At 58.6% G+C, this 25406-nt stretch overlaps 1 protein-coding gene across 3 annotated transcripts in view; it reads right to left on the reverse strand.

Annotated features, from left to right (window-relative positions):
* The window catches only part of RBFOX3 (RNA binding fox-1 homolog 3), a 108093-nt gene extending 84615 nt beyond the window's left edge, over positions 1-23478 (reverse strand). The window contains exon 1 of one of the 3 annotated variants that reach the window (XM_051797405.1): positions 23274-23478. The gene's annotated coding sequence lies outside the window, so the exon portion shown is untranslated. The remainder of the gene's footprint in view (positions 1-23273) is intronic. The other 2 variants (XM_051797404.1, XM_051797406.1) reach the window with 2 other exon arrangements.
* Between the last annotated feature and the right edge of the window lie 1928 nt (positions 23479-25406).

Below are 25406 nucleotides of genomic sequence, written 5' to 3' on the forward strand. Positions count from 1 at the left end.
CCAAGGCCCCTGTGGAGGGAGAAGAGCACACCACTCAAACCTTGCACTGTTTGGATGTGAAGACGCATGAGAACATCCTACATCCCCAGCTCGGCCCTTCCCGGCTCACCCATGGCTCCAGACCCTGCACTGCCCACCTGCCAGGGCCCCAGGGTGTGACAGGACCCTCCAGCCAGAGCCCACCGTGGCTCCATCATTCCAGGCAGGGAAAGCAATCAGCTGTAATTAACGGCTGCCGCGGGCAGAGCACAGCACAGGAACCTTCTTCACTTCTTTTCCCCAAGACTGCAAAATAAATTATCCTGCAAAGTTAGCAGAGGCTGAGCTATGGAAACAATTAAACAAAAATTAAATCTAATTCATTTATACTCGGAGCACAAAGTGGATAATGTGGGGGTTTTCTTTGCTCTCCTCTCTTTGCCTTGGTGTTACAGAGGACTATTATGGGAAATTAATCACGGGGAAAAGCAATGAACGTGATCTATCGGTCTTTAAAAGTGCACTGTAGTGATTATATAAAAATCTATTAGAGAGGCCAGGAAATAGCAGAGTGACACCATTTAAAAGGAAAAGGAGACAGGGCTGGTGGCAAAGGGATCGATTTCTTAAATGACAGATCCATGGCAGAGGGAGCGGGAGGAGGTCAGAGCTGGGGTGGGCAGCGGTGCAGACCGGGACAGCTCTGGGGGACAAAGCCAGGCCCTGGGGCTGTGCATGGCTGAAGGGCACTGCATCCCCACAAAGGCCATCCAACGGCCCCCGTGCCGCTGCAGGGAGGGCTGACCCCATGGGGCTCCCACAGAGCACAGTCCCACGACTGGCACGGGCACAGGGATGGCTGTCCCGCACAGCTGCAGCATCCCATCACATCCCCCGTGGCACTGTCCCATCCGAGGGTCCCCAGGAAGGTGACCCCCATCACTAGCAATGATCAGGAGAGCAGACCCTCCCTGCCTGCCCCCCCGGCACACGCTGGGCCCCTTAACAGCGGCGATAAAACCTTCACCCAGGCAGATTCCACCATAAATCCCAGCCAGCAGCAGGACCGGCTCCGGGCCACTTTGAAGCTTTAACAACACCATCAATCCCTGAGGAGCCCAAGGCTGAAGCCCCAGCACGTGGCCAGGCAGGGGCTGAGCCCCCCAGGTGCCCGACTGGCCACACAGCTCCAGGCAGGCAACCTGCAACCTGCCCTGCAATGGGCAACTGGACCCTGAGATTAGCTCAGCTGGTCAGAACATGGTGTGCATAACACCAAGGGTTTGGGTTTGATTCCTGTATGGGCCATTCATTCATTTAAGAGCTGGACTTGATGATGCTTCCAACACTCTTGTGTCCCTTCCAACTCCGAATATTCTGTGATCCTGTGGATTCCACACTAATGGGCAATCCAACACCAAACCTCAGGCAATCCTGTGCCAGTGGGCAATCCCACAACAACAGGCACTCCCACTCCGATGGGCAATTCCACTCCTCTGGGCTAGCCCACGGCCACCACAGCCACCCAGTGCCATCACCCTATGGCCACCATTTAGAAACTCCTCCAGTCCCACATTAGCGCAGGGAAATGCCTTTATGGGAATTTAACGGCAGTTTCTCCTCCCCACCAGGCATGTGAAAGCCAAACACACCGTGCTGCTTCCACTGCATCCTTTCAACAACTTGGAAAAAAAAAAAAAAGAGTGGAAAAAAACCCCCTTTGATCTCAGCAGCCCGTTTGTTTAGCCCATGCCGGGATTTAATTGAGAAGGGATGTCCTTGAATAAATGCAGAGATGTCCTCACTCCCCAGGAAGGCTGCTGTGAGTTGAACAATCCCCTGTATGAGGTTTTCTGCTCATCCAGGGATATTCTGGGACAACACAGCCCCGGGGCTGCTGCCGCATGTCACCCATCCATCACTGGGAATGCCGGTGGCGGGCAGGCTGCCGCGGCACAGAGAGCAGCGAGGGGGGCACTGGGCCCTGAGGGACAGTCAGGGACACGGCTCTGCCCCCAAATCCAGCACGGGGAGAAGAGACAGGCCAGGAGGTGGAGCAGCCATGCACGCAGTGGGACAGGGACGGGGGCTCAGCTGGCACCGGCAGAGGGGCTGCAGGTGGGTCGTGGTGCCCCAGAGAAGTTGAGTTACGGCGCGACAGAAGGCAAGGGGCAGCCGGCCCACGAGAACTGGCGCTCACACTCAGGGTGCCAGCACCGGCCCCTGGCAAACGCCTTCCCTGCTGCCAGGCTTGGCAGCAGTGGAGGAGCCACAGCAGAGAGCCCGCCAGGGAGGTGGGCACCGCCGGCCGCAGCGGGCAGGTTCCTGCTCATTTCCTCCCGGGTGCGGACCCTGCCAGCGCTCAGCACCCCGGCATCCCTGGCACTCCTCTGCCAGGTCGCTCCGGCCCAGCCAGGAGGCTGAGGAAGGGAACCGGCCCTGGGGATCCCCCGGGGCTGCACAGCTCCAAGGGGAACCAGAGAGGGGCAACGATGTAGGGAGGGGACCCTCAGCGGCAGCACTGCACTCACAAATTTGGGTCTTTGAATCTTCTGCCCTGCCCAGCGCAGCCGGTGTCAGGCGCCGATCAGCATCATCCTCCTCCTCGCCCTCCTCCGCGCCGCCGCAGCCGCTTGGGTGTCTTTGCCGCAAGCCTCCCTTGCCAGGGAAGCGCCGCGCTATTTTAATCCGGCATCTCCCACCATCCCAGCGAGGCTGGCTGCGAGCGCAGCCCCGGGAGAGCTCTGCCCCGCGCCCCCGCACCGCGCAGGATGGAGGAACACCCCGAGGCCATGCTCGGAGGAGTCAGGCTGGAGGCAGGAGGGGGCTGGCGGGCACCGAACCCGGGAGGGGGCTGCTTTTACCCTGGAAGGGAATTCATGGCGATAAAGGCGGATAAAGGCGAGCGCGGGGAGAGGACGCGGGAATTCCCAGCTCATTAAAGTGCTGGCATTTTCAGCAGTTACAGCAGCTCCTCTTCTCATCCGTTAAAGTCCTTGTCCTCTCCCTGCCCAGGGGACCTGCGCTCAGCTCTGCAGTCGCCCCGGCGCTGTCCCACCAGCCCTGCCACCGGCATCCTGCGGGGATGCGGGGTGTGCCCGCGGGATCAAACGCTGGGTACCCGGGTGGTGCCCGGCCCAGCCGCGCTGGGGAGCGCGGGGGCTGCGGGGGAAGGGGAGCGGGAGCAGGAGCGCTCTCAGCCCCTGGACTCGCTGGCTGCGGTGGCTAAAGGCGAGCTGATTAAAGCAATTAGGATTTTAAATAGTAACACAAGAGTGGCTCATCAGCGCTGAAGAGGCAGTCAAATGACAGGCTGAGGAGCCTATTTACGGATCTCGCTTGGCTGAGGATTCTCATTGAGGCCCCAAGGCTCCATTGGAGAGAGGGCGCCGGCACAGGGGTGTCCCAGGGACCCCACAGCCTCCCCGGCGCCCGCCCGGGCACACGGAGCATCCTGGCCGGGGGTGACAAGGGGACAGCCCCGTGCACGCTGCCAGCACTCTTCCCTGTCCTGCGGCCACAAGGACGCCAAGGATCACCTGGCGCAGCCCAGGAGCACCGGCACGGCCAAGGAGCGCCCGCTGCCTGCTCCTCCCTCTCCTTAAGCTTGTTTGTTCTCTCTAATAAAGGCTCCGAGAAGGGAACACGGAACGAATTTCGCAGTGTTTCCCAGGAGGCAGTGTCGTGCAGCAGCAGCTCAAAAGTAACAGATAAAGTGCCTTTTGCAACAGCTAAAGCCCCACACACACATTTTGTCTGCTTTGACTCAAGGCTGAGATGCTGGAGATTTAAGGCAGCCTGGTGGGAAATCCATCTGGTTTGGTGTATGCAGATCTCCAATCACAAAGGAATCCGGACTCACATACAGATGCAGGAGCAGCATAAACAGCCTTGAAACGCTCCGTACCCTTCCCGCTGCTCTTCCCTACACCTGTGTTTGCTCCTGGCTGTGCTGGCAGACGCCGGGGTGCCAACAGCTGCAGGGCCCGGCCTGAGCACCTGCCGCGGGATGTGGCCCACAGGGACAATGGGGGGACAACTGCAAGGAGCTTCCCAGTCCTGTCTCCATGGGCCTTGCAGCCCAGGACTGGGCTGCTGCTCCATCCTCACTCCTGCAGCTGCATCCCAGCAGGATGGCATCACTGCCGAGCAGCTCAACGTCCCCGGACTCCAGGGCTGGATCCACTCACTCTCAGGTGGGGGAAAAAAGAAAAGGGTAGGAACAGGGAAGGGAGGGCAGGAGCTGCAGCCCAAGCCTCTTGCTGACTTTCTTGTGAGCTCCGAGATGCCGTGGGAGGAACTGGCACAGGCGCATTCCATTTATTTATAGGCATTTCTGTGGCACTCGATTAAACGCTGTGGTGGAGATATTGCAGCGTGAAGAGTATTTAGAGCTGTTTAACACCTCTTAGTCGGCAAAAGCCCATCTGATTCCCGCAGCGAATTGGGAAAGTGCACACAGCAAGGGCAAGAGCAAGGAAGATGCCCTCTCCCAGCCCCAGCTCCGCTCGGAAGAGAGATGGGATCTTGTGATCCTTGATGCACTTGGGGCAATGCATCCATGGCCTCACATGATGCTCCACTGCCTCCAGGTCAGTAGCCAAGGGACCAGTGTTCTGCAGCAGGACACGCATCTGCACCCTGCCTGGCTCCCGCAGAGATGCCTCCCTCCAGCTGCTGCAGGGGTGCTGATGGCACAGTGCTGGTATGAGGTGCTGGCCAGCCCCAGCACCCACGGGCCCTGCCTGCACCATCCCCAGATCTCCAAGTCCTGCTAAAGGATGGAGCCTGCCCAGGGGAGGGCACAGGAGTTCCTGATGCTCAGGAGAGGCTTGCTCCCAGCCTTCCCTGGGTATCTATAATCACTCTGCAAAACCTCCCTGTGCCTTATCAGTATGGTGGAGGGCTGAGCCAGTAAATCTCCAGATCTCAGGAAAACTGTTGGGGGAGAGAGTTCAAAGGAAAGGCTGCCAAGTGCACACCAAGGTGAGCTCTAATTGCACTGCTGCAAATCTACCACTGGCACTTTCGCCCTTGGATCGCTTCACCCCTGCTCCCCTCTGCTGCAGAGCTGGGCCTGCCCATCCCCGAGACACAGGGACAAGCCATGGGAGCATCCAGGGCACCAGCAGCTGGGTGGCCACACCACTGCTCACCCACAGCACGAGACGCACACGAGCAAGGCTGAAACATGGGGCAATCACTGGCCATGCCAGTGAAGCACCACCAGCTCCTCGAGAAGCAGATTCCCATGGGCTCTCCCACATTATCCCCCGAGCAGCAGGCACCCTGAACCCACCAGCATCCTGGCAGTGCTGGTTTTGCTTGAGCTGAGTGTGTCCTGGCGCCCGGACAGGAGATGCCCTTTGCTCTGTGTGGTGATGGACCCATGGATCCCACCCACCAGGGTGCTGGGGGCAGGCTGGGGCCAGTGGACACGGGGTGCCAGGGCTCGCCCTGCCAGCTGCTCCCGCTCACCCGGGCCGTGTCGCTTGCAAATGGATGCAATTAAGTTGATACTGCAGCGGCCTGTAATTGCTGTTTCCTCAGCTTGGCAACACGACCCCGGAAACCCCCATTATACTAATCACTGTCACACGAACACAATCGCAGAACACATAAAAACCTGGTGTGCCTCGTGCTGAAATATAACCCCGCCGAAGGCTCTGCTGTGCCATAAATCTGCTCAGCACTTAACACTGCCGGCTAAATGGCCCCCGCTTAATTATAGCTCCATAAACAGGACTTTATAGCAGTATCAATACCGTCAAAAATCAATCCTGCTGATGGACAAAGGGACGGACTCGTGTCCTGCTGCCCCGGGGCTGGGCCACCGCTGCTCCCCACTGATCCCAGCTCGGGGGGATCCCGGGAGGCTCAGCCTCACTCCTGCGCCCACCTCGGACACGCCGCAGCCCGGCCACGCTCCGCTGGACACGGACTCCAACCAGCCTTGGTCTGGTGCTGCCACAGAGCCGCAGCCAGGACATTAGCATGGCAACCCACACCGATCTCTGTCAATTATGCTCCAGTATTTGAGGTCTAACCAGCTTCAAATTGAATCAGGGCGAAATCATCAGTATAAAAAGCGCCCGCAACAGCCCTTCAATTCCAGCACTAGGAAAAAAAAGTTCTACATCTCATAATGGCCTTCTACCCCATAATGAACAGGAAAAATAAATTAGATTCCCAGCTAAGGGTATATTTATACAATTTCATTATGTGCCCATGAGCAAGTCTGGTTTTCACCAAGATAAAAATGAGCTCTCAGCAATGCTCGTGCTAAATAAATGGAGTGATTTAACAGCTTAACAAGGAGTGCAACGAAGGGGCTGCGGAACCATGGCAAAAACGGAAAATAAAAATAAAAAATATCAAAATGCTTGTGTTTCCTGCACCGTGCTGGCGCTGCTGGGCCAGACCCACCAGGCAGGCAGGAGACAGCAGTGCTGGGACTGTGGGCACATCCTGAGCAAGCACATCCCACCCTGCTGGGAGCAACTCCTGACTGCTTCATCTGCTGGTGCTCCACGTCCAAGTGATCCTTGGAAGCCAAAACCAAAATCCCAGCTCCCCTCCTCGCCAGCTGCCAGCGGGTCCAGCTCGCTCCCGCGCTGCCACAGCATCTCCACGGATGCCAGGGCCACGTGTGCTGGCTGCCCACAGGAGCAGCAAGGATTCCTGTGGCAACTTTGGGGCTGAAAAGGGATATTTGCAGCCTGGAAGTTGTTCCCAGACTCTGAAAGGTTCAAGCCAAGCATGGCTCCTCTCCCAGAGCTGCCGGGAAATTCCCAATTCCTCCCTCCCAGCAGAAGGCACCTCCTGGTACCCAATTCCCACCTCCCTTACCATGCTGCACTTGCAGCCCTTCTGCTGCTGGGGACTGCAGCACGTGTCCCCCACAGTGAATCGCCCTCACACAGCTAGAAGGGACCCAGCTGGAGTTTTGGAGGAGCTTTTCGCCCTTCCAAGGTTATCTGCTCCTGGTGAAGGCTCCTCCATCCCACCTTCTGCCACTCCCAGAAGGAGCATGTCGGCTCCCTCCGGGCCCCATCCTGGGCCACACGTCCATCTGGGCTCAGCACCGTGTGTCTGCTCCAGCACAGTGAGGCTGATCCCAAATCCATAACCCACACTTGAATAGCTGATCCAGTTAATGGCAGCGCTGCCAGCAGGCAAATCTGTCCTCTCAGCAGCAGCAAAGCCAGAGTGAAGCAGTTGCCTTTTTTTTTCTCCTTTTTAAATCAATTGTGAGGCCACATGGTCCATCAGAGGGATCTGGAGACCATAAGCCATCCCCAAGACGGAGCTGCTGGCTTGGCTGCCTATCACAGCTCTCCTGCCACAAGGTGACATTTCCCCCTCCATCCTCCATACCCCAGGGAGCCGGGAGGATTAATAGTTCAGCGGGGCTTTGGAAATATGAGTGCTGGGAGTTATGAGTCTGATTCATAACAGGAGTTCCCTCCCCTGCTACAGAGATTAATCACCGGTGCAAATGCAAACACCAGTTGGGCTCAACTGTCCCCAAACTGCGGCGCAGCTGGAGCAGAGCGGGGCTGAGCACACTGCCAGCTCCCCCGTGCTGCTGCTGGGCCTTCACAACATCCGACATCGGAGTCCTTACCCCTGGTACTATGGAAAAATAAATGTGCTGTGGAAGAGATCAGTTCCAAGCGCCTGAGTGCTCCGTGCAGACACGGCGCAAGCCCTGGAGCCTGCCCGTGCTGCCTCCTCCTGGGAGGAATTATGGGGCAGCCCAAGCAATGCTCTGGCCCAGAGGAGCTCAGCCCACATGGGCACAGACTGGTTACAGCTGATTCATCATTAAACACCTTGATAAATGCAACAGGAGCCCAAAACCAGCTCCAAGGAGCCATCCTGCTCCCTGTGGGGCAGCTCCCAGGCATCCTACCTGGATACTCCTGCCCACTGGGGAGCTGCAGCTGGAGAACACCCAAACCCAGCACTGCCCACCATGCTCAGCCCCATGGGCACCCATCAGTGACCCCAACACATTTCCAGAGGCTCTTGCCCTGAATGGACCCAAGTTCTTCCTGGTCAAACCAGCCCCCCAACACCGTGCCCACCCCGTCGGGATGGAGGATCTCTGTTCCCAAGGTGACAAGAATTGTCCCCATGATGCTCTGTCCTGGCTGCTCCGGAATTCCTTCCTTCTGTCCCTCTAACATAAATAACAGCCAGATCATTTTTATCACACCATTTTCCCAGCCCCAAGCAGAGCTGTTTCCCAGGCTGCCAGAATCCTTTACAACCCCCAAAGGATCAGCAAATGATTTTTCAGTCTTCCCTTTCGATTGGAGAGAAGAGGGATCTCGGCTCAATTGCAATTAGAGTGAACTGCAGCTTGTAAGCAGTGAAAGCTCCCATTCCACTGCTGGCAGGAATGATCTAATCAGGCACCGGGTCAGATCACCAAAAAATAAAGCCCTGCAGAGGTGATAACGGTTTGTACCTGCCCTGAGCTGAGCCGGGCACTGGGCCTGCAGGCTCCCATGTCCTGGAGCTCCCCAGGCAGGACCAGGGGCCATGGTGCTGGTGGAGGGGTCCCACTGCAGCACTGGCACCAGAAGGGAAAACTAATTTGCTGTCCCTGCTCTGCACCCCCAGCCTCCCTCTACCCCCTAATCTGCTCCTCACCCCGAGTCAAGGAGGCTGCAGGTTCAGTGGGGCAGGATGCTACAGATTAGATTGCATCTGTCTGAGTATAAATAATTTACTGCTTGATGGTCAGAGTGAATTTAATTAGTTCTTGTTCTCCTGATAGAATCAGCCCACCGCTGCTACAGCATTTCACTCCGAATTAGCCTGAGAAGCACTAACAAGGCAGCGCTAAATTTACACACACGACATCCCCCACAGTCTCTGAAAATACAGCTCCACGGAGCAGGGAGCAGGGAGCAGGGAGCAGGGAGCAGGGAGCAGGGAGCAGTGTGGCCCCGCGGGGCTGGGACAGGGGCAGTGCGAAGGGCGAAGCCGGGCACAGCCTGGGCAAGGAGCAGTGCAGGGAAGGGGCATGGACGGGCACCAGAGCACCCTTTGCCTTTTGCTCTGCCCTTACTTCCAGTTCCCCAGGGATGTGGAGAGAGGGCAAGGGGACAGGGAGCTTGTAGCTAGCAGAGCTGTCACTGCTGCCCACCGAGTCCCCTCCTGCCTGGTTAGGGGCTCCCTGCCAGCTCAGTGCCTACCTCACCCCCCTTCTCCCAGCTCCCGGGGTCATGCCAGGCCGCTGGCTGCTGGAATTGCTGCCTTGGAGAAGGACCAGCACACGTCAGCGCTCCAGGGGATGCATGCCCGCTCACCTGGAAGGGAGAGGAGAGGGGGGAAGGGGGGGTGGCTGCAGGAGATGGGCACCGGTCCCTGGGGCAGTGCTGGGCCCCGGCAGCCCCCCAGCACTCGGCTGCACCCCCAGCCCCAACAGCTCTGGCCCCTCCATGCTCAGCATCCTGTCCAAACACAGGCTGCATATTGGCCTCCTCTGAGGTGGAACTGGGCAGTCCCAAGGGGTTTAGGCATCACCCAAGGCACTGAAGGCAGCAGAAAGGTCCCTGCCCCACTGGCTGCATCACCACAGACTCTGAGGGCTCCAGGCTGCACACACATCACTGTGGGCTTGGCCCCCAAAACCTGCTGTGTCCCCCCACAGGCCCCCATCCCTGTAACCTGTAAACGCCCAACTTCCCTTTGCTCTGTAATTCCCATGAAACATGCTGCCACCCATCTTCCCTTTGCTCTGTAGTTCCCATGAAACATGCTGCCACCCATCTTCCCTTTGCTCTGTAATTCCCATGAAACATGCTGCCACCCATCTTCCCTGTGCTCCGGAACGAGCCCCTGAGCTCTCCTCTAAGGACGGAGCCGCTCTGCCCGCAGTGCTTTACTGCTCCTGCCTCCCTGCTCTGACCTCCCCTGTCTCCAGCAGGATTTATGCTCTGCATTAGCAGTCTGCCCGAGCTGCTTCCAGTGTCACTGGGGTGAGGTGGCACCGCAGCTGCCTGTGCCACACCAAGCCCCTCTGGAGACCCCAGACACCACCAAGCAGCACGGAGTGCCACTTCCCTGGGCACTAATCCCTCCACAGACACAAACCAATGGCATTTCCACCCAAAAGTGAAATTTTGGGGATTTGAGCCAGCAGGGAAAGGCTGAGCAGGCAGCTCCAGCAGTGAAGATGCTCCAAATTGTGCCAGAGGGAACCTGCCTGGGGTAACCGTGTGGGGGACTGGGTGCTCATGCTGATTTCTGCCTGGAGCAGAGGCAGCCCACCACGGAATTTCCCCCAGCAGCTCGGCAGGGGGGGTTGGCACACAGAACAAACCAGCTTGTTTTCCCCAGTCACTGGGCACTGGCTCTGAGCCTCTAACACACCATCTGCATCTCACTCAATAAATCACCTGTAAAGGTGCAGTGGCCACAGCCACTGGCAGCTGTCAGGAGCCCATGGACAGGCCATGTCTCCCTTTGCCCTGGCTCACGACTGCTGGGCCACCAGTGCCACAGACAGCGCTCCTGGCAGTGCTGGGGTACAGCACATCCTCAGGACATGGGGGCATCCCCAGGGCACAGTGGAACAGGGGAGCAGTATCCCTCCCTCCCTCTCTCCATGAGCTCGCCCTCTGCCCAAGTCGCTCTCCCCCCATGAGGCAGAGCCTGTACAATCTCGTCCTCTCTCCTATTTACACATAAGCTGGGCTGACAACTCCTCTTCATCACCGTGTCAGAGCCTTCCTCAGCAGCCATGCATCTCAAGCAGGACAGCACCATAAATATTGCATAGGAGGTGTTTCTAATCTAGTTACAGGCTCAGCCTCTCACGCTCTTCCATCAGGAAGCCTTGGATTGAAATTGAAGTGTATTAGTATAATTTTATCAGGTTTTATTAAGCCTGGGGTCTCACGTTTTTCATATATAGTTTTAATTAAGTTTTAAGTCAAAGAATGCAGCCGCTCATATTTTATCTCGCCGTGGCACTTCGGGAGGAGGCAGTTAATCAGCACAGACCCAAACTTCCCTTTGCCCGCGATGAACGGGAGGGAACTTTGCCGGTGGAGCACAACCTCCCTCAACCTCCCTCCTTGCTCACAGCCCAGCCAACCCCCTGCCCAGATTCAGCCCTGCGCTCTCTTGCCCTCCCATGCCAGTTCCCACCCAGGAACACACAAAGTGGGGAAGAGGAGAAGGTGCCCGGAGACAGCTGGCACCAGGGGCTGCCCCTGGCTGTGCTCAGCAGCAGCTGCTGCCGCTGGCAGTGGGAGAGAAGGCAGCAACCCAGAAGCAGGTCGTGGCAGTGCCTGAGAGGCCCTGCCCACGCTGCCAAGGGCTGGCTCCAGCACCGGGATGGACGTCACCTCTCCCTCAGGGCAACCATGGGGCTCTGGGCTGAGCCATGTGCCGGAACCAGGGGCCCAGCCAGGATGGTTCCCTCCATCATGGGAAAAGGGAAGCCCAGGCCTCAGCTGTGGGGACTGCCCAAGCCCACAGCAGGCACCCCACGGGTGCAGCAGCCCCTCGGGGATGGTACAGTCCCTGGCAGCTGCCAGCTGCACAATGGTGCTGCCAGGAGCATCACCAGGCTGGTGCACTTCTTTCTGCTATGAAGAGCAGTTTGGGGACATAAACCTTGGGGCCTGTGCCCTCTGCCAGCGAAAGCAGCAGATGCCATCACAGCTGGCACCGCTGCTGCCCTCACTCGTGGCTCCCTGCCTGTGGAAGGCTGTGTCTCCCCAGGGACCCAAGGCCACGGTGGTGGCAGATTGCTCACGGGTCCTTGGGAAAGGCTGATTCATCCCATCTGGAAGGAGCTGCAGCACAAGGCAGGGCAGAGGCTGCCCACCCACTGCTCCACCTGGGCACCGTGACATGTCTGGCTGCAATTGTGCCCTTCCCACACACAGCTGGGGCGACAGGACCACAGCACATCACGTCAGCCCCTGTGCACCCTCCCCAGTTGGGAGTCACAGCAAACCCTCCACCAGTCCCGGCTGGGCTGGGGTCTCCAGAGGTCTGACCCAGAGCACCACTGCATCCCCCAGCAGCAGCAGAGCTGGGGGGAATGGGAGCTTTGGGGACACACACAAAACACTTCCCCATATGTGTGTCACCGTCCCCTTAGCTAGGGACAGAGATCTCAGAGGATTCCTGAGGATGGAAACAGCCACAGCCCATAAACATCTCAGGTCCTGGAACTTCCCTGGTGCAGGAAGTGAAGGAGCCGAGCACAGACCCATCTCTCCCAGCTGAAGTGCTGAAAAATTTATCATCAAACTTGCCAAAATGAACTCAATTAAAAACCATTTTGATGGTATTATATAAAAAAAAAATAACTCTCATCTTTCCCACGTTGTGGTCCCCATCTGGAAGAGCGACAGAAACGGCCCAGTGCAGCATTACAAGTGACAGGTACGGCCCTGCCAGTGACAGCCCTGCCAGTGACAGCCCTGTCACCGGCCAGCACACCCCGGCAGGGCTGGGTGTACAAGGGCAGTGGTGACCCCATGGGAGTGAGAGACCACTCGAGCTCTCAGTGCTCAAGAAGAGCCCCCTCCCCTGCAACTTGCTCCAGCACCCCACTGCCTCCCTGGATAACCACATCCCATCCTGGGGAACGGCCGACGCTCACAGCCAGCGCGACAGCACGAGGCTACAACGCCATCACCGACGTCTGTGCGACGAGGAGGGAGGGAATCCCAGGACGTGCAGGAATGGTTCTGCTCATCAGATGCAAGACTGATAGACTTGGGGGGTGGGGAGCGGGTTTTGCATTTCCTTCTTTCTCCTTTACAAAGAAACAGGGATTTGGGGTTGGATTTGAATTTCATCCAGAAGAAAATAATTTCCTTTGAAAAGGAAGCAGTTGGATCGCTTAATGTGTTCTGTCCCTATTCCCATTGAAATGGGATTTAAGGCAAGGAGAGAGTTTCAGGCCAAGCAGCTCCACTCCTGCTGCATCACAGTGTGTGAGTTACGCTGGGGCCCCCTGGTCCCCCTGTGCTCCCGTGGCACCTCAGCCTCTCACCTGACAGGCAGGAGCATCCTGCCTGCACCTGGGCAGCGGCAAACCCACTGCAGCCAGCACTCAGCTCCCAGGCTCCAGCAAAGGCTTCCCACGCACAGGAGCTGCGGGAATCGCTGCCAGGGGTCTCCTGCCCCCCAAACCCCCAGCTCGACGCACACAACACCCGAGCCCTGTGCCAGCTGCAGCAGCAGCGCTGTTGGCATGGCAGCTGCCCACCTGCATCCCACCGCCCACCCCAGAGCCGGGGCTGCTGGCAGGGCTGGGGGTGCTGTGGTGCCACCGGGAGGGCTGCAGGTGCCTGTGCCGAGGCTGCAGATAAATTTTAACTGGGCAGCAAGAGAGCAGGGCAGGGCGAGCCGGGGAGCGAGCGCGCTGCGTGTCATTCCAAAGCGTGTATTTATATCCTTCCCCGACGCAGCATCCCTTTGTAAAGGCACGGAGCGTGTACAGGCAGGGCTGTCAGTTCAGCGGCGTGTTACAAGTGTTTGATATGGAGATTTTGGCAGTGGGAATGGATATACCTCGCTGAGAGGTTTATGTAAAATGACAGCTTCTGGAAAATGAAGCACTCAGATACAAAAAAAAAAAAAAGAAAAGAAAAGTACAAACAAAAGGGAGGGAGGGGAGGCCTCCACTCGGTGAGGCCAAAGTGGATCTCTCCTCCCTGCTGGCCTCGAGCAGCTCCCACTGCAGCCGGTGGCAGCAGCACCAGCCCCACCAGCTCGGCTGGTTCAGCTCCACACCCGCACTCCCCCACCTCGGCCGCTGCCCCATTTCCATCCCATCCCTCCTCCTCTCCCCTGTTTACGGCCCGAGCCTTTCATCGCTGCCGCGTGGGCGTGCACGGCGGCGGGAGGAGGATGCCTGGGAAGGCAGGAGGAGGATGCCTGGGAGCTGTCGGGGGCCGGGAATGCTGTAACTCCTGCCACGGCGGGCTGGGATGGGGACACGGTGCCAACAGGGCCGGGCAGTGGCTGAGCCCCTCACCGAAGCTGGAATGGCACGATGCTGTGCCAACAGTGCCCTTGCCAGGGCTGGGACAGGGGGATGTCGTGCCAACAGAGCCAGGCCTTGCACCAGGGCTGGGATGGGGGAATGTGGTGCCAATGGAGCTGGGCAGCAGCTGGTCCCCCTGTCACGGTGATGTGCCAGGGGATGATACTGAGGTCTGGTCAACAAGCAACTCCAACACCCACCAGGGAGTCTGCACCAGCAGGCACAACTGGAGGAAGCCCATCCGAGGTCAGAGGCACCACAGGGGGAATGGATGTGATCTCACCTCCAGACAGATCCAAACCCCATTTCCTGGGGAACAGGGAGCATTTGCTCCCTTGACTCCCACTCAGGCACTCACCACCCAAGATGGGAGGAGGCAGGGATACAGCACCCCTGGCAGAGTCATCTCATCCAGGAAGGAACATGGAGGCAACACCCAGCTCCATAGCAAGGCCAGAGTCTGGCTCATACTTCCAAAGCCACAGCCAGCTCCTTCTTTCAGCTTTACACCCTCCTCCACCCCCTGCGCCCAGCGGGGATCTGTGCCACGGCCAAGGTGGAAGCAATTCTTGCTGCAGCTATAATGATCCATAAAGAAGCTGACTTGTTTCTTACCTCTCCGAAATGAAGGATGGTGATTACCCTCCATCCCAGCCCACAAAGCCTAATCCAAATTGATGGCCTCCCAGAGATTGCTTCTCTTGTCTCTCACCAATCCAATACCCAGCTCCTCTACACACATCTACTCAGGAGCAAAACGTCAGAGTAACTCACACAGGCTCTGGATGGAAAGGCCATTTATCCTGCAGGAAAGGCTCCTGGACGAGACATTAAATTAACAGTGCGTTAGGGAGAGGTGGCAGCATCAGCTCTTGCCTGGCTGCTGGGCCACAGGCAGCAGGGTAGGAATCTGCTCCGATCCCCTCAGGAAGGAACCCTCTAGGAGACCCCTCTGCAAGATGCAGAGGCACCGAGGAGCAGCAGTGCAGGGCAGCAGAGCTGGGCACGGCTCCGGCTCACTATAAATATCCTGGAGCAGGAGTGACAGCAAAGGCAACAGCTGAACTGCCACCATCCACCCCAGGAGCACAGCACAGCCACCTAGTGCCCTGTCTGCCCCCCCACACCTGAGACCTGGGAGAAAACACCCTTTGATGTCCCATTGACAGGATCCTGGCCCGTGTGTTTGTCCCTGCGGCACAGCCGGGTCTGAGGTGCCCCAGCAGAAGGGCTCACCAGTGACCCGGCAGTGGGGGAGCCTCAACCACGGGCACCAGGACACAAACCCGTGGAGGTGGCAGCTCTTTCCCTGGAGCACCAGGCTCAGGCCAGTTGGCTCCACTGGCTCTAAGCATCCGCATCCCCGGGAGCCCCCACTGACCTCGGGCATCGCTGAGCAGGAGCCCGTGTGTCCCCAGCTGCCAGCAGCCCCCTCCCCTCGGCTGGACAGCACAGGCTCCCGCAGCCCGACCTCAGGCCACGAGCTGTCGAACACTCACGTGTCAGCCCTCCCTCCGCCGCTCGAGATGTGCTCATTCCACCGCACCGCAGGTGTGCGCAGCGCTCAGAGCCGGAGCGGCCGCGCAGCCCCCGCCAGGAGAGCCGGCTCTAATTACACAGATAACAGCAAATCACGACAACAGACCACCACGGGGACCGGTGGGGATCGCTCCTCCGCCGCCAGCTCCGCCGCTCTGCGCTCGGTCCCCACAGCCACGGGGATGCAGCCCCGGAGAAAACAGGAGGGAGAGGAGGGAGTGGGGTCCCTTCACCCGCTGCCCACTGCAGCCCCTCTCCCCAGCACCGCAGCACACTTGGCTGCTCCCTGGGCACCAGTGAGAGGTCATGTGGGAGGGAAAAGCATTCTGTGCAGGATGAGGCCGAAGCCACAGCCACGCCACGGCACTGCCTGCCCTGCGGGGCACCGGGAGCCGCTTCCAGCCCTGCCCGCATGTGCGGGGGCACCCCCGGCACACAGCACACACCACCAGAGCCGGAACAGGGGGTCCACGGAGCCCGCACAGCTCGCCCCAGGGAGGGACACCCCATCCCGGCTCTCCCCACCAGCTCCGGCACCGACCCAGCACCCCTGGCACCCCGCGGGAAAGCTCCGCGGGAGCAGCCGGGGAGCCCCGCGCTGAACCGGGGAGCCCCCGGGAGCCCGGGCAGCCCCCGGGAGCCCGGGCAGCCCTGACTCACCGGCTGCCATCGCTCCCACCTCCCGCGGGTGGGCGGCCGCGCCGGGAGGGGCTGAGTGGGGATGCAGGAGAGGGGGGGCTGTGCGGAGGGTGTCCCCAGAGGAACAAGGAAAACAAACCCAAACTCGAGGGATCTTCACTGAGCCAGCGTAGCCACCAACGTGCCTCTCCAACGGGAGGATCCCAGTCAAAGCCACGAGGACCTGAGCACCGCTCCAATCCCTCGTCCTTCCCCAAATTCTCTTCAAACCAGACGTGCCCTCGCAGTGCCAAGCCTCAGTGTGTGCGTGCGCATGTGTTTTCATCCCAGTCTTTAAATGAGGTCTTTGCTGAGAATTTACAATTCCCTCATGGCCTCAATCTTGCAAAGATTGCTTTTTTAACACTGTTGGGCTTTAATTCTAATAAGCCTCCTCTTTATTACAGAACCAGGTCACATTGCCTTGACACTGCAAGAATATCTTTCATCGGGAAAGAAAACGGAGAAGGAAAAAGAGAAATAAAGGAACGGAGGAGGAGGAAGACAGGGGAGACAAACAAATAAAAGCAGCTTCCTTCATCCCGGGGCCTTTGCGGCCGCGGTGAGCAGCCGGGCAGGGCGGGCCGGGGAGCGGAGCCGCCCCACAGCGCCGCTCGCACCCCGGACGCGCAGGATTATTTCTGATGCGGCTCCACTTCCCACGCACCCTCCCACCCTCCGCTGCTGAAAACGCCAAAAGGAGCGGGGCGGGGGGGGGAACTTGACAAAACTTTGACAGAATGAGGACAGAGTCCAGCCCTGCCCGGACAGATGGCCACCACTGCCAGCCCAGCACAGGGTCCTCAGTACCTGTCCGGCACCGCGGGGATGGGAAGCGGGGCCGGGAAGCAGCACAGCAGCAGTGCCAAGCACCGGCAGCCCTGGAGCTCCTGCCGGCAGAGATCACAGCCCTGCACTGGCAGGAGGCAGCCACAGCTTCACCTTCCCATCCAATAGCTTCTTGAATGTCAACTGTCCCTTCTGGAGGCTCCAGAATCTCTCCAGCACCTAGCACTGGGCTGGGGGGTCACTGGAGGCTCCAGAATCTCTCCAGCACCTAGCACTGGGCTGGGGGGTCACTGCTGCCTCCCTGGCTCCCCAGGCTCTGGGGTTTGCCTGGCTCAAGGCACGTTATCACAAAACATCTCTGTCACTGTCTTATGCCACGGCCATTATCATGGAAATGGGCTGATCTCATACCCCACCTCGGCTCCCTGTGCCTGCAGGGTGCCTGCATCCGTGACCTCCAGGTGCTGCATCAGCAGGGGACTGGTTTGGTACTCATCAAACCCTCTGCCTTCACTGGCTCCTGGACAGCGAGGCCCTGTCAGCCAAACCACAGTGTGAGATGGGACTTGGGATGCTGGTCCCTGCTCCCAGTGCCTCCAATCCCTTTCCCATCCCACTGGGGCTGGGCAGGCAGACCAGGAGCCTCCTCTGCCCCACAGGAGCTTTGTGTCATGCAGTGGCAGCATCACGGGCTATGCCCGTGCACGGCAGTGCACAACCATGGCACACCACAGGAATCCCACGTGCTGCTGAGCCAGTTCACCTGTCACCAATGGCACCAATGGAGCAGCCCCTTCCCTGCCTGCATCGGAGGAAAGCTCTTGGAAAACCCAGACTGGGCTTTAGCACGTCACACAGCTCAAGCACAGGAGCTGAAAATGCCTTTTCCAGGGTGGGCAAAGGGATAAGGCTCCCGGAACCCAGGATGGTGGCAGGGGGAGGCCATGGCTGCTCCAAATGTAGATGTTTAATTCTCAGCACTGGCAGCTGCACTCAAGGCAGGAGAGGCAGGGAAGCCATGCACAGGGGTAACCATGGCAACTTCACGGAAGTTAAATAAAAACTTCTTTAAAAAAAGCTAACGAGGTCCCTGAATCATGCTTTATCAGCTGTGTTGCTATAAAGATTGAGATCCAACCAGCTCAGGATTCCTAATTACTCCTGCAATATACTGGAGAGAGCTTTATTTAAAAAAACCCTGGCTACGTGTGGAACAATTTCAGCCCCTCTCCATGCCGGGATTTGCATAGTCCATGAAGCACCTTCCCAGAGGGATCTGCTGGTGAGAGCCTCCTGGGCAGCACCTGCCTGCTCATGGCTCATCAGGTGGCTGCCCCCAAACACTGCAGGCAGGGAGAGCCCCACCAGTGCTGCTGCCACACCATGCCATGCAGCACACTGCCTCTCACCATGGCACTGCCCATGGGAGCATCCCATTTCCTGGGTCTGGATCCAGGGGGCTGCAGCAGATGCCCTGGGCTGCCCACAGACCCCTCGGTGCAGGGTGATGTTCTCCAGCACCATCCATGTGCTGAACTCCTGCACGTGGAGCCCTCAGTCCTGACCCCTCCAGAGAGGGACTCGGGCACCAGGGCAGTGACACCCCATCCTTGGGGGTCACCATCCCTGGGCCAGAAAGCAGCCAAACCAGTGTCTGCCCCCAGCAGCACTTGCCCCTCAGTGCCTGCTACAGCACAGCAGCAGAGATGCCTTCACTGCCCAGAACCTGAAGCACAGGTTCGGAGAGATCCTTAATCCCTTTTTACTGAAAAACACACTCTTGGACAACCCTAATAACTCCCAGAGAGCAAAAAGACCCTCCCAGCCCACAAACAGATTGTGCTTGTGTGTACCCACAGCCTGAGAGCACAGACCCATCAGGGAGCCAAACCAAGTGCCATTAAAACCCCCATTTCCAGAAGTCACAGCAGCAAAGGCTTCTGGAGGATCTGCCACAGCTGAAGGTTTGTCAGCAGTGACCAGGGGCCTCCCAAACCTGGAGACAAGGGACAGCAGTGGTGTGACCCCCCAACTCCTCTCTCCTGCCCCCATATAGCCTGAGCCCCAAAGAACACAGCACTGAGAGCTCCTGAGCCCAGCTGGGCACCAATCCCAAAACCATCACATTTAGCCAAAGGATGCCAGGTTTTTCACTACAGAGAGGGCTGCACCACGAGCAGCTTTAAAGGGTTATTTGGAGTCTTTATTTTCACAGCTTATGGTAAGAGTTAGTGAATTATAAGCATTATTTACTATGTTTTTAAACTCATTTAATTTAAGCTGATTCTGAATGGAAATTAGAATTCAATTAAAATGTGGGGGGAAATTCAGCATTTTGAAGCAGATTATTAAGTAAAGCTACATTAAATACTTTGGCAGCATAAATATCTGGGAACAAGTTCTATATTTACAAGAGGATTTATTCAGCCAAGGAAGTATCATCCATGGTCCAGGAACTGAGGAACCCGTTATCAAGGTCAAGATTTTATCAGCAGGTCTCAGATTCTCACATCTATGTTTCACCCTGAGCTTGATTAAGAGTTTAGAAGCCTGGAAAACTCTCCCTTTTGCTCCAGCTTCTGCTTTAGAATTAATTGTTTATCGATCCAACAGGAGGAAAATATTCTCTCTTGCTGCAGAGGAGCTGCCAGGAGCTGAGCCTGTTGTCAAAAGTTGTTTTATCACTTCCATAAATTCCAGTTGCAGTGGCTTCCTCAGCTTCAATTGCTCTGTTTCTCTGGATGCACACCCTGCTCACAGATCCCTCCAGATGATTTTGGCAGATTACAGCTCTCAGGCCACTGCCCAGATTCCCAGTTTCAGAAAACCTGGATCCATCAGATTGCCCAGAGGGAGCAGCAGCAGTTCCACTCAAACTCCACTGAGTCCAGGATCTCTTATATATGTAAATCCTATTTTCCCCCCATCTCCTGCCCAGGCAGAGCCGAGCACAGGGGGGCACACTGGGCACTGCGGCACAGCCAGGAGGGGACAGAACTAGCAGGGGCTCAGCAGTCACCATCCCCATCCCTGGGGCAGCATTTCACATCCCCACAGCAGCACCAGCCCAGATTCCAAGAGCCTTTGGTTTTTTTTTACCAAGGGGAATGCGGGCAGCTTGGCAGGGCCCACGTGAGCACCCACCTCCTTCCACACTTGGGAAAACCAACAGCAAAACACTGGGAGAAACCAGCTTTTCCCATCAAGGAATCCTTCTCCTCACGCTCAGGATCCAACCTCTCAGCCCTTGACCCAGGTGACAAGGGCAGCAGGGACTGAGCTCCAGAGCCACTGCCCAGGAAGCTCACGGGAGAAGAACCAGGTTCAGCTTCTGAGCAGGACACACCGTGCCCAGCAGCGAGAGGGGGGGCACATCCACAGTGGATAATGGAACATGAAAAGGGATCCCACACTCCTGTGCTCGTTTCTACCCGTTAGAAATTCAATCTTGTCTAGTCGGGGAGAGACAGGGATGCCTGGAGCATCCACGTGTGATCAGAGTGAAGGGGAGAGCTGCCTTCAGACTGGTTTATTAGAGGTTCAAAACAACTGTAATCTCAATAACTAACGAAATAACAGAGAAGACGATTTTGCTTCCTCATCTGGTATCTCAGCCTGTCAATTAATTTGCAGGAATGTACATCCCAAAATACCTCAAACGATTCCAGCAGAAAGCCCTGGAATGGCACCAACAGCAGCCGCTGCCTGTATGGCAGGAGAGAGAGGAAGGAGAAGCTGCTGTCGGTAGCACTGAGCATCCCAGCCCAGCCAGGGAGGGAACATCCCGATGGAAGAGCTCCTGGCTGGCAGCAGCTCTGCGGTGATGCCCGAGGAGCTCCAGGCTCCCAGCACCACATGGCTTTGGCCACAGCTCTACAGCTGCAGCGTGTCCAGCACAACCCCCTCACCTCCCCCTGGCTCAAACCTCCCCTCCAGCTCCTCTTCCTCTGCCACGGCCCTTGGAAAAGAGCAGATCAGCCATAAGGACTCATTATCCACTGAGCTCTCACCCCATAAGGCTGTAAATTAAAAGAGAACTCAAATAAATTACGGAACTTCCCTCATGCCTTTTATTATCTCAATAACCTTCAGAGGGATTTATTCAGCGTCAGCTGAGCAGCTGAGAACTGTGCCGACAAACTAATTCAGGAATTGCACAACTGAAAACCTTTATTTATGCACCGAAGGAGTGAATCGGCCCATGCTGCTGAGCTGCTCCAGACTGGGACTGAGAGGGACCCGAGTGCCCAAAGCCAGCCAGTGTGTGCTCAACCTCCACTCCCACACTCCCCTCCAGCTGTCGTGGCAAAGGAGCTAAACCATCCCATCCCATCCCCGCTGGGAAAGAGGAATCCTGCTGTGCAGGGCAGGGTGGCAAAGCGGCAGCAGCTGAGTGGAGGGACAGGCTCTGTCACCAGCACAGGCTGCTCAGCCATCCCAGTGCTTGGGATGTCATCCTGGTAATTCAGGACGACATATTCTAGTGATAGGAGATGGAGAAACACTGCAACTGGCAAAGAGAAAAATCCCAGCCCTTGCCACAGAGGGACCGTGTGAGTGGGGAGTGTACGGGTCTGAGGGAGGAAAGCTGGAGGAGACAGTTTTCCAAAGGCAGCATCACGCAGAGCAAGGATCAGTATCCTAAAACATCCCAAAACATCCCGGTCAGCCCAGGGAGCAGCGGGGAGGGACAGGAAGGGACAGGACAGGCATGGCCACAGCCCTGCAGCCAAGGCCATGAGGGACGCCAGCCTCGTGCAGAACAGGCTCCTGGGGAGCTGTCTGTTGGTGACAGCTCCTTCAGTGCCTCAGTTCTGTGACGTCTGTCCCCACAGACGTGGGGTGCCCAAACTGCCAGGAAGGAGTGAGAGCTGCCACTGCTGGGCCAGGGGCTTCCCAGTCTGTCCGTCCCCAAAAGGAACCACCACAAGCCCGGCAGAGATTCACCTGCTGCTGCAGCCGTGGTTGTGCCCTGTGCCAGGGCTCTCTGCGGTGCTGAACAATCCCACAGATCACTTCAGTGGAGAGGGATAAAAAAAACCCTTCAGTTTCTTCCGTGAAATTTCAAGCAGAGCCTCGGCACCACCCCGGAGCCAGGAACAAGCTCCTACCAACAGCCAGGTCCTGCCAGCCCCAGCCACCGCAATCAGCCCTCCCTGAAAATGATCAACTCCAGGCTCTTTCTCCATCTGTTATCCAGAAAAACAGCCTTAATTTCTTGCTTTGTGCGGTTTTATCATGCCTCAACCATTTTAGCCTGAAAGAAGGAAGCTCTCTGGGAAGCAGAGTGCCTTCATCTCTGTGCAGCACCCAGCACAGCACCCCAGCATGGCCAGGCCTCCGGCTCTGGGAATGCAAACACCACCAGGCAGCAGGATACACCCCCAAAACGCTGAGAGATGAACCACGAGCCCCTGACATCCCAGAGGACGATGGGCACAATTAGGAGGGAAAGGTATTCCCTGACCTTGCAGCCTCCTCCAGCACGTGGTAACCTGCACCCACCCGGGGCTGTGCCCCCCAGGACAGAACCCACTGGCTGGAGCTGCCCTGCCCCAATGCCAGGCATTTCTGGAGGCAGTGAGCCAGTGCCAAACCTTCACCAAAGGCGGACGAAAATAGCTGGGGTTGTTAATGTCACGCTCACTGGAGTGAGAAGCTGAGAAATTCCTGCTCCCCCCATCCCTCCACCTGCGCACACCCGGGCACTGCCAACGCCTCGCCAGGCTGCTCTGGCCGGAGGGACAGGTCCCTGCCCCGGCTCCAGGCACCTGCTGCCCGTGCCAGACCTGCCCCGCACCTTGGCCTGGACCCCCACGCCGCAGCTGTTTACTTCAGATCTGCCTTGGCGCGTTTGGAGGCGACGCTGTGAGTGATGTGCGCGGTGCAGCCTCCTGGCACGCACACCACCAGGGACCGGGAGAACGGCACTGGGCACTTCTGCCTGGATAATGGCGCTGGGCATTCACACACACCACATGCACAACCCAGGTGACCCCGAAGGGCCTTCGCCATCCACCCGCCCCTCCCCAGGCACAAGCCCTGCACATGCCAGCACAGCAAGCTTGTCTTGCAATGAAATTCCTGGAGACAGGCAGGAATTCAGGAGAGGAAAAACCCACGGAGAGCTGCCTCGCTCGCCTGGCTCTGCCTCACGGCTCACCCAGCCCAAGCAGGACCCTTTCTTCCTCCTCCTTCATCCATCCCATTAATCCAGACTCCATCTCACCTCATCCAACTTTTTCCTACGACGTACCTTCATCCAGAGGCTGTGATGGTAATTAGCGCCATGTTCCCGCTAACAGCTGCCCCTAATTAAGACATCCCTTGCGAATCTTTAACACAAACTTAACGGGCCCCCTCGCACATTCCACGCTGCCGCTGGACGGGGCCGGCTCAGCCGGCGGATCCCCTCGGGCTGCCGAGCAGCAGCCGGTCCCGGCGCACACCGGGTGCCGCCCGGCGCTGGGGTGGGCGCTGCCGCCCCGGCCCCCCCGCGCCCCGCCAGCCTTCCCCCGGGATGCGCTCCGGCAGCGCCGCCCCGGGGCGGCCGATGCGGCTCCCGGGGAGGCTCCCGGTGGACATTCCCCCCCACCCCGGGGCCGCCCCGGCGGAACTTCGCCGCCCCCCCCGCTCCCCTCCCCGGTGCCGCTGCCCCCGGTAACTCACGCGCTCAGAGGTCCCCGCCGCGACGGCGGAGGCGCAGCGCGGCCGCGGGCCCCCGCCCGCCGAGCGGCATCTCCCGAGCAGCGGCGACCGGGGCAGCCCGGCGGCGGGTCGGGCTCTCCGCGCTGGGCTGAGCTCACCGGGCTGGGCTGGGCCGGGCTGGGCCGGGCTCTCCGGGCTGAGCTCACCGGGCCGGGCTCTCCGGGCTGAGCTCACCGGGCTGGGCTGGGCCGGGCTCTCCGGGCTGAGCTCTCCGGGCCGGGCTGAGCTCACCGGGCCGGGCTCTCCGGGCCGGGCTCTCCGGGCTGAGCTCACCGGGCCGGGCTCTCCGGGCTGAGCTCACCGGGCCGGGCTCTCCGGGCTGAGCTCACCGGGCCGCCTCGCACGCGGCTGCGCCCGCGCCACCGGAGCCGCCGAGGGCGCGCGCGCCCGCCCCCGGCCCCGCCCCGCGGCTGCCGCCCCCCGCCCGGGGCCCCCTCCCTCTGCGGGGACACCCGGGCGCGATGGGGGGGTCGGGCCCCGCTGCCCCCCCGCAGCGTGCCCGGCGGCCGCTCCGCACACGCTCCCACCGCCGCGCCAGAAAAGAGCCGGGGTTTGTCTGTTTCTCCCCCAAAAACGAGCCTCCGGCAGCGGCCCCGGCTGGGAGCGGAGCTGTGGCTGTGGCGATGCTGCCGGGGCCCCCTCCCCATCTCTCCCTGAGCTCAGCATCACCGGGCACTGCGGCCCCGCGGCTGGCCAGGAGAAGAGACCCCTGGACAGCCCGGATCGGGACACTGATTCCATCACTGTGCATCCACCTGGGCGCTGGGTGGGATGCCCAGGCCCACTTCAGCCCCTGGCAGGACAGCAGCAGAGAGGGGAATTTCCATTCCTCATTGCAAACACTGGGAAACCCAAGGCAGTGCCGGGAGCCCGCAGGATGTAGGTTTGTAGCATCTTCCAGACTCACTAAAGCTCTGTGTGTTGTCTCAGCCCCTTACCCTTCCTTCTCTTTCAATGCCATTTAAGGATCTGTGGGCAGTGATCCGGGCATTCCCACCGCAGCTGGAAGCTTCCTGGGATGTTATGCAAGAGCAGACCTCTGGCTTTCCCGGCTCTCTCCCGTTTTCCTGCTGCTCACCTCCTCCCCTGGGAAGCCGGCAGAGTGGCGCAGATCTGTGCTATCGGACTGTCGGACCCTGAGCTGCCAGAGGTCTTTCTCAGCCCCTTCCTGGGCTCACTACCAGGTGATCCCATCTCAGAAAAAGCCGTGAGCGGTGGCTGTTCTGGCAGTGGCTCCCTCGTACTGGGTGGCCGAGTCCCCTTGAGCCCCCCCCAGCCCAGAGGATGTCACAGTGCAGTGACAGTGCCCTGCTCCTCTCAGACCTGACAGCATTCCTGGATGGGGCTCAGCAGCTTTTTCCAGCTCAAATTATTTATTTGTGGTTCCTGTTAGTTAATACGGTGGTGAAGCTCCTCAAGTTCTATTTCCTGAGAAATATCTGGAATACCTACAAGTGTGCTTGAGCCAGTAGTTATTTTCTACAAGCTTAGCGCAGGGTCATCTCTGAGACGTTCTCAGTCTCCTGCAGAGGCCACCTACAGCCCCAAAAACAGGCATTGCTTCCCCTCCCCTCACACAGCTTCCCTTCCTTCCAGAGGGCTCTGAGGAACACTCCAGAGAAAACCATCAGGGTTACGAGGAGCCACAACGTGAGTGAGGACTATGAATGCATGGCCTGCG

Source organism: Manacus candei, unplaced genomic scaffold (genome assembly GCF_025592945.1).
Source record: "Manacus candei isolate 608988 ecotype Guabito, Panama unplaced genomic scaffold, ASM2559294v1 h1tg000047l, whole genome shotgun sequence".
NCBI classification, from domain to species: domain Eukaryota; kingdom Metazoa; phylum Chordata; class Aves; order Passeriformes; family Pipridae; genus Manacus; species Manacus candei.